The following is a 13,957-nucleotide window of genomic DNA, read 5'->3' on the forward strand; positions in this document are numbered from 1 at the left end:
TGTGGAGGTTGTGGCTCGAACATGGGGAGGGTGCAGGATTGTTGTGGGGTGAAGATGGGGGTGGGGTTGCTCCCTGCTGCATTTCAACCTTAGCACCACATTCATTTTCAACATTCCGCACAGAGTCTGCATGTTGTACGTGCGATTACTTTTCGACTTGACACAAATATGACATTTTTGTACCCAAATGGATGCCTTGGTCAGTGGCTATCCACACTGCCAAAGGATGGTGACAAACAACTGGAGAGGGGGGAAAAAGCAGTATCCGTCATTCCTATCCCGCATCCTCTGGAGAATTGTGTGAAAAAGATGCAGCTCCACCACAACAGAAACACACGGGGATTTCCAAGTGGAGCAACACTGACCCAAACCCCGCCCTGCGTGCCTGTCCCACAATACAGCAGTTTGCTACCTCTTTGTACCACCAAAAGGTTTTGGGTGATCCAAAAGATAACTTTTCATTGACAAGAACAGGTTGCTTACAAAACAAAAACAAACTTATATCATCCTGATTGGAGGTTAACTGTTTTCAATCAGTATTCTTTTTTGTTCTGCAGTCACACAAGATGTCCAATGATAGCCTCTCATAGACATGATTTCCCCACAAAAATATATATATATATATATATATATATATATATATATATATATATATATATATATATATATATATATATATATATATATATAGTAGGAAGAGAGCAAGTGGTCCCTTTACGGATTTCTGTGCCTGTGTGAGTAAAGTTTTCTATCTGTCCCCTGTAGGTGGGCATTGTGGGACGCACCGGCAATGGTAAAAGCTCTCTAATCTCAGTCTTATTCTGCCTGGCAGAACCCGAGGGCAGTATCATGATTGATGGCTTCCGTACATCTGACATTGGTCTGCATACCCTCTGCGAGAAAATGACCATCATTCCACAAGTAGTCTTATCGCCACTTTTCATGATGAACAAAAAGTAGAAGATAAGTTGAAAAACTAACTGCTTATACTGTAGATGGCCGGCATATCCCATCGTAGAACAGTAGGATTTTCTCATGCATTAAGGATACAGAAAAATAATTTGAGTGTAGTTACTCTTCCAACAACCCCAAACATCTTGGCAGAAATTGCGTATCAACAACCAATTTCATACATGTGCATCTTAGAAATAACATAACTCATTTAACATAAACCAGCTTGGATTGTAAAAATCACATTTGATTTAAAAGATGTGAGCTCATTGAATTCAACTGAATGGAATCCTTCCACATTAAAATATCTCCAGGAATGCTTCATTTTTCCAACTGGATGGGAATCCATTTTATCTTTCACGATGGAACTGGGAGGTTACAGGATGAAAATGTTTATGAGAAAGGAAACAGAAGCAGGATTAGCCAGTAGGGGGCTCGGGATTGCTCCCACTATGGTCGCAAGTGCGTCCAATTTTTCAGTGTATGCTGGTAAAAATGTCATCTGGTCGCCCGAGAGCGCACATTTTTCTGCTCCCGTCAGTTTCGATGAGGCTGTTCATTTTTAACCATTCTGCGTCACTGTTGATATAAACCCTCATCCTTTTGGCCGATTGATGCACCCTACCTAAAATCTTAAAAACAAGAAAGAGTTGTCACTCAGAGGATTTTCAAACGGAGGCCTTGAGACAGTTGAACTTTATTTCCGCTTGTTGAAAGTGATACAGCATTAGGAAAATGCCAGCCCGCGGGTGAGTGTCAGTCGAGCGGAGGCAGGGGAGGAGGCTCCCACGGCCGACACTGCGAAGAGAGCAGCTCCCCATCACTGACAGGGGATTAGCCCTCTACCCCGAAAACACGCAAAAGCTGCTTAGACCTAGTCTCCCCATCCTCACAGTCAGAGCCCCGTTGTACTCTGTTACTTAGCCCCCCACCCCATCGCAGCTAAAAATGCCCAAAACACTTTCACTCATGAATTGCAGTGGATTTGATAGTTCTCTGGCATCACCGCCACTTCGGAGAAACTTTTTCCTCTTGGTCCCGAACTAATTTGAGATAGATGTGATGTGACTGTGTTGACATACTCATGCAAGGAAAATCCCAAGTATAACTACATGCTTTTATAAGACTTTTCTCTACATAGCATTAAGTTTTACAAACCACTTGGATGCACCTACATTCATTTGAAAACCTCTATCTGTCAAAGATGACACAACATTCAGTCAACCTGTCATGTGGAAAAGGGTGGGATGTAATGTTAGGTTTGCTTATTTTCCCTTATAGATAACAGAATAAGATATGTGATATACCCTGTATTGAGGAGTTTTATTATTTGGTAGACACAGATATGAGCAAGATACTCTGGTATTAATACACAGTGGGACCTCGGTTTACGAACCCCTTGGTTTACGAACTTTTCAGTTTACGAACTTTTCAGTTTACGAACGTTACATTTATGAAAATTTTACCTTGGCATATGAATTATTTTTCGGGATACACACGGAGCTGCCACAATGAGTGATGTGTCGTTCGTTAACGAGCCCGTTCTCCTAACAAGGAAATCGCAGCTGACTTTTTTTTGTCCTCTATTCCCCGCCCCCAGTCTTCGGTTAAAGCCACCTGATTAGTCAAGAACGCAGCAGTGGGGGATCGGGTTACAGACAGAGAGAAAGAGTGAGGCTGTTCTCCAAAAAACAAAATGGCGTCTTCAGTTAAAGCCAAGTGATTGGTCAAGAACCCAGCAGTGGGAGTGGGGTGGGGTTAAACATTAAAGAGATAGGCAAACAGAGAGGCGTGAGAAAACACACACACACGAAAGGGAGAGGACAGAGCTTGAAACAAAAGAAAAACAAAAGTGAAAACAACAAATAAAATGGTGAGAAAATGGCTAGAAAACAGTTAAATTTGGGCCCATTTCAACTTTGATAGTTCAAAAGCAGTGTAGACTGGAAGGTTAAATATCCCATCAATCAGGCTCCACAAATAACTAGCACAAGTCATCTGTACACTTGATGTACCGATCACAATATATATATATATATATATATATATATATATATACAGTGAGACCTTGGCTTACGAACTTAATTGGTTCCCAGACAGAGTGTGTAAGGTGAAAAGTGTGTATCCCCCCAAAAAAATTCCCATAGGAAACCATTAAAATGAGAATAATCCGTTCCCAGGTTTCCATAAAATACAATTTTCAAGTAAATAAGCCTTAAAACCACACACAACATACCTTATTCTATGTATCGATGAGAAGGTTTCTTCAGCCGTCATCTGTACAAAAGTGAAGGTTTCGGACGTTTCGCCTCCTATCCAAGAGGCTTCGTCAGCGAACTAAAGTCTGACTGGTCGTATCGGCCCCATTTATATATCCCTAATGTCCAGACCTGGTGGCGCCGGACACAGCTATGATAGGTCCCTACTCTCAGGTTGGGGGGGGCGCGGGACCCCCCCCTGTGGCCCCACTGATTGTTCCTACATTCCTACTTACCAAAGGTTTAAATTTCTCAGTGACTCCTAAAACTATACCTACAATAGATTATATCACAGCTACTGAATCGGCTATTAAAAATAACAAACTTTCGTATGCAGAGGCAGATGATCTACGCATTAAAATATCAGCTCTTCTCAGTAGTGCCAAACTTCCTCCGTCCAACATAACATTAGAAGAGAGAAAGGCGTTAACTACTCTACAAAAAGACAAAAATATTACTATTTTGCCAGCAGACAAGGGCAGATGCACAGTGCTGCTCAACACATTGGATTATGAAGACAAAATAAATAGGTTAATCAGTGATTCTAACACGTATGAGCAACTAAAAAGGGACCCTTCCAATAGATACAAGAAAGAAATGATTGACTGTCTCCAAAAGCTAGAGAAAGGAAAACATATAGACAAACAGATGTATTTTAGATTATACCCGGGAGAGGCCACGCCATGTATCTATGGCCTGCCAAAAATACATAAAGAAGGGTTCCCCCTCCGACCCATTGTTTGTAGCATTGACTCCTCTACATACAATGTAGCCAAATATTTAAAAACTATTTTAGCTCCGTTGGTTGGTAACACAGAATACCACGTAGAGAACACCACAGGGTTTGTAGAGAGGATCAAAGACCTCATATTGGAACCTGAGGAAACTTTGGCATCATACGATGTGACTTCTCTCTTTACATCTGTCCCAACCCCAGCAGCAGTCTCAGTGGTGAGGACGAGGCTGCTGGCGGATGTTTCTCTGCATGAAAGAACCAAACTGAAACCGGATCACATCTGCCAATTATTAGAAATCTGCCTTAATACTACGTATTTTCAATTTCGGGAAAAAATTTATAAACAAATCCATGGTTGTGCTATGGGCTCACCAGTTTCACCCATAGTGGCTAATCTTTACATGGAAGAGATGGAGAAACAGGCCCTCACATCCTTCCCAGGGACAGAACCTAGACACTGGTTTAGATATGTGGACGATACTTTTGTCATAATTAAGAAACAAGAAATTCAATCCTTCACAGATCATCTCAACTCTGTAGACTTCAACATTAAATTTACTCGTGAGGACATTCAAGAGAACCAACTAGCCTTCTTGGATTGTAAAGTAATTATAAAAGAGGACAGAGCGCGAAAAACAGAAGTCTTTAGGAAGGCTACGCACACTGACCAATACTTACTTTTTGACTCTAACCACCCTTTACAACATAAACTAGGCGTTATCAGAACCCTCCAGCATAGGGCTAAACTAATACCAACTAGCACTGAAGGTAGAGAAAAGGAGTCAAAACATATCAGGAGAGCACTCACTAACTGTGGGTACCCTCAGTGGTCATTCAACAAATGTCAGAAAGAAAGAATAGCGAACGAAACCAATAATTCTCAAGATTCTAAAAGGAGAGGAGTAGCAGTACCGTACATTGCAGGAGTTTCTGAAAAATTACAAAGAGTCCTTTGGCAACATAAAATTCCTACTTATTTCAAACCGATAAACACGTTAAGGCAAAAATTAGTGCATCCAAAAGATAGGCTACCAAATGAAAAACAAAGTAATGTAGTTTATTCCATACATTGTAAGAATGAAAATTGTAAAGAGCAGTACATTGGGGAGACTCAACAAATTCTCAAAAAAAGACTTTATCAACATCGCAGGGATAATACTAGTGGGCCTCAATCGGCAGTACATTTGCACCTAAAAGCTAGCAACCACTCATTTGACGACAATGAGGTTAAAATCTTAGCGAAAGAACATAGATGGTTTGAAAGGGGGGTAAAAGAGGCGATTCTTATAAAACACCAAAATCCTTCATTAAACCGGTCTGGTGGTGTGAGGTTCAATTTGGATCGTTCATACAATAGCCTGCTCAGGCAAAACAGGTTAGGCAACTTTCGCAATGCTGATGAGGGTCGTTATGCTGATGAGGTGATACCGGGGGGAGTGGGTGTAATAGGCCAATCGTTAGTCAGGAATGTAGGAACAATCAGTGGGGCCACAGGGGGGGGGGGGGTCCCGCGCCCCCCCCCCAACCTGAGAGTAGGGACCTATCATAGCTGTGTCCGGCGCCACCAGGTCTGGACATTAGGGATATATAAATGGGGCCGATACGACCAGTCAGACTTTAGTTCGCTGACGAAGCCTCTTGGATAGGAGGCGAAACGTCCGAAACCTTCACTTTTGTACAGATGACGGCTGAAGAAACCTTCTCATCGATGGACCACTCCTGTACGACTGAGAGCTTACACAGACTTATTCTATGTATAATAAATGCGCTATTGTATTGTAATTAAAGAAATACACTGCAAAGTCACTTTTGTGATGGTCATTGATGGCTTGATGGAATGGCGTTGGAGGTCGGAGGTCAGAGGGAGTTGCTGTTTGGAAAGAGAGTCACATTCCATAAGGACTGTAATTAAAGAAATAAACTACTGTAAAATAAAGTTGTTTTATTTACCTTTGTGATGGTCATTGATGGCTTGATGGAATGGCGTTGGAGGTCGGAGGTCAGAGGGAGTTGCTGTTTGGAAAGAGAGTCACATTCCATAAGGACTGTAATTAAAGAAATAAACTACTGTAAAATAAAGTTGTTTTATTTACCTTTGTGATGGTCATTGATGGCTTGATGGAATGGCGTTGGAGGTCAGAGGGGATTGCTGTTTGGAAAGAGAGGCACATTACATGAGGACAGTAATTAAAGAAATAAGCTGTACTATAAAAGTTTTATTTTCCTTTGTGATGGTTGTTGATGGCTTATGGAAGGAGTGTCACCTTCCATAAGGACTGGACTGTTGGTAACTCAACCTCTGGTGTGGCTTCTCTTCTTTGCTTCTTTGGAGACTCCATAATTTTTGCTGATTAAAAACCTCTTAATTGACACCTGTTGCTTTCTGACTTGTAAGGTCTTATGAAACTGAGGCATCACATTATCATTCATCATGTTGATGACTCATAGCCACAGTCTTTTCTTGACGGAACTGTTTGATAAAAGCCTGCAATTCATTCCACTTTGCTAACATTTTCCTTCATGCGCTCACTTGATGGCGATATCGGCGTGAATTATCAGTGCTTTCTCGCATATAATTGCTTTACTCACGCTGTCGCCTGATAGCTGCTTTTCGTTAATCCAAAATAACAGACATTTTTCAACTTCTTCGATTGCCCGAGAGTGTTGCTTTGACAGCACGGAAACACCTTTTGCAACAGACGCACCTTTGATAGCTTGTCTGTTGCGGAGGATGGCAGCAATGGCTGATTTAGCATAGCCTTACTGGGCCGCTAAATCACTCAAACGCACACCTCGTTCGTGTTTTTCAATTATCTCCTTCTTCTCCTCGACGGTGATTTTGTTTTGTGTCTTCTTCGGCTGAGCTTGTGGTGGGGTTTTTTTAGTTCCCATAATAATAAAATTATCTGCAAAATGCTCCTCGGAGGCGATCGACATGTGCATTCAAAGAGAGGGGGTATGGAAAGGTGCGCCGGCTGGAGCGCTGCTCGGTCGTTTGCTTCCGCTGAAGATCTGAAGATCACTCCGCCAGATCCGTAGATCACTCCGTCAACTGTGGTGGGTGTGTATCACGAAAAGTAGTATTCCAAGTATTCCAAGGTTTAATTTTCATAAATTTGACGTTCGTAAACCGAAGAGTTCGTAAGTTAAGGTGTTCGTAAACCGAGGTCTCACTGTATATATATATATATATATATATATATATATATATATATATATATATATATATATATATATATATATATATATATATATATATATATATAATGTGTATCATCCAGAGGGCTAGAATTGGTGAAGCACGTAATCGCTGAATGGAAAGTTGTGCTTGAAAGCGCTTTTTCATCCGACAGAACGGCAAATCCTCAATTAAAGTATGTCACAAAAATGTGTTTGAATTGGGACTTCAACTGGCTTAATGGCACACTGCTATTTTTTCCTGTCAAGGGTAGGAATAAAATAATAAATAAATAAAGCAGGGCAACGTCTAAGGCACGGGTAAAGTTCTAAAAGTACTATTTTTGTAGGAGCGGTAGGATGATGTGCAGTCTTGTCTCTTTACCTCTGAAAATGTTTAGACATGAATTAAAATTAAAATAAAAAATAAAATAAAATGCAGTAAGAAATGCAAGGATGCATCATTTTATGTCACTGTCGCTGACAAAAATTGCATGTCACTTTTTTGTTGTCATATGTATATCATATAATTGCTTTGAGGATAGTATACAAACATGTGAATGTCACGGTCTGCGAGGTGGTAATGGTTGTGGATCCCAAATAAGCAGGCAGGAGGGAGCAGCAGGTTGTATTTGACAAATTGTATTAAAATAAAGTCAGCAGGAACAAAATCTAAAATATCAAAGTCATACGAACAGAAAAGTACAAAGTTTCAAAGAAAACCATGAGTACAAATCTGCCAATATGAAACAAACCTGACAGGGTGAAGCAAATACATTCAATGACCCGACACGGAATGGTCGTGCCAGGAGTCCTTTTAACTGCCACTGATTGGAACGATTAATACCTGTGCGGCCGCAGGCGGGACCGACAGCGCTATCTGTTGGTCGCCAACCAGAACGTGACAGTCTGCCACTGATTGGAACGACCAACACCTGTGAAGGTGCAGGCGGGGCCGACAGCGCCACCCGTTGGTCGCCAACCAGATCGTGACAGCTAAATTACATGAAGTAAAGCAGATTGGCTGTGAAAGTGGTACAACTCAATGTCAAGTTACCAAACCGAGCATGCTTTTAACTAGCTTGCCTTATTTCACACTTGTGTGTGAATGTTAGTTGTCAAGCTTCAACTCTACCTTTGCATTTTGTCTTAGTACCATAATCATATTGCCACCACACACAGTGACCTAGTGTTGGGCAAATTTGAGGTGTTGTTTGAACCTCGGGTCTGGCCTTCCTGTGTAGAGTTCGGATGTCCTTCCCATGCCTGCCCGTGTTTCACTGTCAAGCGTGACTTCCTCTCATGTACATTTGAGACTGCTCCTTCACTTGGTGATATTTTCAACTCCTAAGAAGGCTGCACATGCAAAATCCTTTCTCCAGGTATGTGCGTGTGTCTAAGATAGAGTCCCACCCGTCACGACAGCCGCTTGCACACATGCATGACTGTTATTTTAAGATGACAATCATTAATCTTCAGCAATTTGACCACTGTACAAAATCTATTGTACTAACTTTGCTGCCCTATTTTTCTTCAAGTAAAAGATCAACATAGTGAAGCATAGTTTGCCAAAGCATTGAATGGGACTCCTGAGTGGATCGAGCCTTTTGTGATCATCTTTCCCCCTCACATTTCCTAGATGCGCTCCATAAAGGCCATCTTAACCCTTTTCATGCATCCCAGCCCTCGTCATTATCTTTCCTGGCCACGGCCTTCTCTTTCTATATCCGTCTATCCGCGGGACCCGGTTCTCTTCACGGGTACCGTGAGGAAGAATCTGGACCCATTGAGCCAACACACAGATGAGGACCTGTGGAATGCACTCCAAGAGGTACTCCGGCCTGTCTCTGAATGATTCCCCCTTGCCGGCTCAGGGGGGATCCCTCTGTCCCCCTGTACAATGCCGCCATTCAGCCTCCCTGCTCGCCACAAGTCATGGGGGGAAATCCCATTAGGGCCGTGGGGCCCTGCTCAATGTGCAACTTGTAACTGGGAAGCATTGAAAGTGCTGGGGGAGATGTATTTGGGCAGTCAGGCCAATCAGGATGAAGCCTCCCCCACCCCACAGTGAAGGGCTTCAGCTCCTGGTCCGGCCTATGAATGGGTTTGGTGGCCTGGATTAAAGCTAGAGGCTGGCCACAAGGGAGCACTGGCCAAGGTCGTCGGTGGACCTGGTCTTGCATTGTGCCAGGCGGTTAATGGGTGTGTTTGGATGGCTCTTTAAAGGCATCTCCGCAGGAAGCCTTTATACGGCAGTTGCGAAGGACCGGGGTCCATGCTCTGACTCTCCACAGGTGCAGATGAAGGTCGCGGTGGAGGAACTGCCGAATAAGATAGAGACCTTGCTGGCCGAATCGGGCCCAAACTTTAGCGTAGGACAGAGGCAGCTGCTGTGTTTGGCCAGAGCCATCCTGAGCAAAAATCGCATCCTCGTCATGGATGAGGCGACAGGTCAAAGGAGATTTTTATGTTCCTAGTATTAGCCTCATTCTGCATTGTCAACTCCAATTTTTTACAATATGTTACTATATTTTACTGTGATCAAATCCCCAACCTGTATCTTTTGGGGAGAAACAATAATAAGCAATTCTAAGCAGACACATCAACATTATGCCAGAAAGTCAGACAATCCAAATGTTATTTAGTGTTTACACCCCCACGCCCCACTAAACATCCCCGACGACACTTTGCAAAGGAATTCTTTTTGTTTTGTCACATCTGCGGCAACACATACCTTGCTGCATTGTAGTGTGCCACGTAAAATCCCTGCCCGAGGTGCTTTGGGAAGAGTGTTTTGTTCTCAGGTGTTGTGTTCTGTGCTACTTTAGAACTGACAGCCTGATCCAGCAGACCATCCGGGGCAAGTTTCAAGAGTGTACCGTCCTCACTATCGCTCACAGGCTCAACACCATCATCAACTGTGACAGAATCCTGGTAGGTTAACAGCGATTAAATTTCCATCGTTCTGCTTTTCAAGGTGCCCAATGTAGTAACCGTTGTCCCTGAAAGGGTGAATTTCCTCACATCTGTTAAGTAGAACACAATGCAAGGTGTTCCAATTTCAAAACAACTTTGTTTCAAGGTTAAACTGTGGCTGTTATAAAGCTTTTGTAAGTGCTACTGACACTGAGTAACATTTTAACATTGATTGGAAACATTCAACTAATCTTAAGTACTCACTGTGTGAAGACGACACATTCAGGCTACAGCTCACCTTTTATTTGTGTAGTGTGTGCAACAAACCTTCGCAGGGACTGAATTCAATCATCCCAGGCTGTGGAGGACTCTGCGGGACCAAGCACTTGTCGGGTCACTATAAAATAGCCACATATCAACCACCTGGGCAGCCAAATCACACTTACACTAGTGCTAAATGCCCTAGGATTGACATTTAGCCCTGGAGAAACTACATAAAGAGCCTGGTTCCAGTACTGGTGGTGCTAAATATGCAAATTCATTGTTTATCCTGAGTCAAAATCAGGTCTGGGAATGCTACAACCTGTTCACCCATCTGCTTTATTGTGTCGTTCTCAGTTGACCACATAGATATGTCAGATATTTTCAGAAGCCTTTTTAAATATGCAATTTTTGGATTTGACAAAATGAATCCATGGCGAATGATATAAGCATCAGTCTCTGGAAGTCAGTGGTCGACTGTTCCATGGCTAACAAGTTAGATATTAATAGTCTACAAGATGAGTCAACGTGAGTTCGATAAAATGACCCATGCTGAAACGAGCAAAAAAAATATTACTTTCCTGTACGATTGCAGGTCCTAGATGCCAGTGGTATTCAGGAATATGATGAGCCTTATGTGCTGCTCCAGAATCATGATCTCTTCTACCAAATGGTCCAACAGACAGGCTGAACAGAGGCTGCCTCATTACTGCATTTGGCAAAACAGGTTCATAGTGATTAAAACTTTTAAACAAATAAAAAAACTCGTTTGAGTTGCAAGCTAACATGTATTTTACCATGCCAACATCCAATAATGCGATGTATCTTGTGTATGTATTAAATACAGAAATAGGAGCCAAAATTGACACTTTTCCTATTCATTGGATTGGATTGGATTCGCCTTTTACTCTGACAGTGGAGAAATTTACATTTCACAGGAGCAAAGTTATCAAGGGTCCAAATATATGGTCCGCTGTATGCTTGTTAAAATGTGGTAATGTGACAATTTTTACACAAGAACACCAGAATTGCTTCTTTTCCTTTCGGCTTTTACCTTCAGGGGTACACACAGCGAATCAGTGTCCTCCATCTAACCCGGTTTTGTGCATCCTCTTCTCTCACACCAGCTACCTTCATGTCCTCTTTGACAAAATCCATAAACCTCCTCTTAGGTCATCCCCTCGGTCTCCTGCCTGGCATTTCAAGGCTCAGCATCCTTCTCCCAATACAGTCACTCTCTCTCCTCTGGACATGTCCAAACCATGTAAGTCTGGTCTCTCTGACTTTCTCTCCAAAGCCTCTAATATGAGTTGTCCCTCTAATGTCCTCATTCCTGATCCTATCCAACCTGGACACTCCCAAAGAAAACCTCAACATCTTCAGCTCTGCTACCTCCAGCTCTGCTTCCTATCTTTTCTTCAGTGGTACTGTCTCCAGAACAACAGAACATTTTACTGTATCGACACAATTGTTTATCTACAAAAAGCTTATTGTTACACTACACAATAGGAACAGGATTTACAACATTTGAGTGGCTGAAAAAATCCCAAAAATATTCAGATTTGACAAAAGTGCATTGGTATTGCATTGAAAGTGATCGTATGATGAAACGCTATCAAAGAGCTAACACTTCACTCTCACAATAACACAGTGAAGAGTTGAAGCGGAAATATAAGGACACTTGACTCTCATTTTCTGTGAAAGTATTCACGTTGCCAGAAAATTAATTTTAACAGAACCGTTCCCTTTGTAGATTTGTCATCCTCGGATATGATCACAAAAAGTGTCCATGTAATCTTCCACCCCTCCGCGTAATTTTGAGATCATTTTAAAGATGATTCTTGAAGAAAAAAATTCTTTAACTTCATGAAGATTGAGGATAAACTTTCAACGGGGATTACTGTAATAGAGAATGTCCATATTTTTCCCTGCGAAATTCATTTGTGATGTATTTCCCCCTCGGACACTGACGAGCGATAAGAGCGGCGGGCTCGTCATTGTTCGGCGCCATTCTCTGCGCATCTGTCTGGGGCCGCTGATAGCATTGCATTGCGACTTCAAACGAGCCTTTGTGCAATGAGAAAAAGTGGGCATCATTTCATTTTCTCACAACTTTATCAGCTCCAGTCCATCTCGTCAGCCAGAAGAGTGAAATGAGTAAAATTGTGATTTGAAAGAGTCAGCACACTGTGCTATTATTTGCTGTGCTGTTAGTCTGCACACTGCTCCACTGGCAGCGACGTATTGTCCAAGGCCTTCCCCTTTTCCTTTCCCGCATTGTACGCCGCGTCCCCCTTTCATCAGATTACTGTCTAGCACCACTTTTACATTAAATACTGAAATGTAGTGTGACAAGTTTCTATGGTTGTCACTCAAGTTTATACACATTCAATAATCTGATATCAACCTCTTCCTGCTTTGTGCACGTGAAGAGGCTCTCCCAACCCCCTCTCTGGATATTGTGACTTGCCGACTTCCTGTTTGCAGCTTTTATTTTGTTCAAACTTTCCATCACCGGTGAATGGCATTGTGTTCTCACAAGAATGTAATAGAAAAGCACACAAAAAATAGCAGTGTTGGATTATATTCATAACGGGATTCTTTTTCTCATAGTTCCAAGCGACTCCGCAAATATGACATCCAATGCTATATTTATTTCAGGAAAAGTAATGTCATCTTACTTGCAGTTGTTCAGTTCCTGACTATTTCTACGAAGAATTCAAGGCTTTCTAGATAAACAGTTCCATACTATCAGCAGGACTGAACGTTTTCCCAGTATAATAAGCCACTCTGGCATGCTTGAGCAGCTGACATATCCCTTCAAGCCAGCGCTGACTGCAGCTGTCATAAACGCGGCCGCCAACAGATCGCCACCGCGATTGTGCTCTCATATTCCGTGACTCCGTTTTCCTCAGTATGCTTGCAGGTGCATGAAAACAAAAAAACGCGAGGCCCACCACCTCCAGGACGTCGTCTTTGTGACGTCTCTTTGACGTCTCTCTGACACTTTGGAGAGCATCTCTGACTGTCGCTTGCCACCGAGCCCTACCGGAAGTATTTATTTATTTTGCTGTGCATTGGAATCGTCCACTTTAGTGTGTGTCTGTGCCTTTATTGATAGCGTGTCTGTTTACTGATAACACCAAGCGATGTTACTGTATATGCACTGTGGGAATTCAATCCTGTGCCTGAGATTGAAAGACATATTGAATGTGAATATGTTTATTCCATTGCACTTAACACATGATAGCTTTAATTCTTGCTGTTTGAGCTGCAAAAGGTGACCTTAGGTGAGCTAGCTAATGAGTTTGCCTCCCATTTCTTGTGTTTGCACTTTCTTTCAAATGATCAGTCCTCTCACTTTGAACATGACCACCGTACTCTTTTTCAGCCTCAGCTCAGGATACAACGGATTGCTAGAAACGTAGTGTGTCATCTGCCACAGTGGTACCACTAGTTACACAATTATTTGATGTTTGAACAAGAAAATATTGTAAATCGAGATGTGTTTTCCATGTAAATTCCCTAATCTGTTCCAAGCCTCCACAAAATTCAGACATAAATAATTTATAAAGCATTCAAATCAATTAAAATACAGTAAAGTCTCGTTATATCGATATCGGATATATCGATAGTCCCGGTTATATCGATACTATTT

The 13,957-nt window shown here is 42.1% G+C and overlaps 1 pseudogene; it reads left to right on the top strand.

Moving 5' to 3' along the window:
* The window catches only part of LOC148894803 (ATP-binding cassette sub-family C member 4-like), a 35,557-nt pseudogene extending 21,913 nt beyond the window's left edge, over nucleotides 1-13,644 (top strand).
* Nucleotides 13,645-13,957: the final 313 nt, after the last annotated feature.

Source organism: Hippocampus bargibanti, linkage group LG08, assembly GCF_051943395.1.
Source record: "Hippocampus bargibanti isolate YZ-2025 linkage group LG08, ASM5194339v1, whole genome shotgun sequence".
NCBI classification, from domain to species: Eukaryota; Metazoa; Chordata; class Actinopteri; order Syngnathiformes; family Syngnathidae; genus Hippocampus; species Hippocampus bargibanti.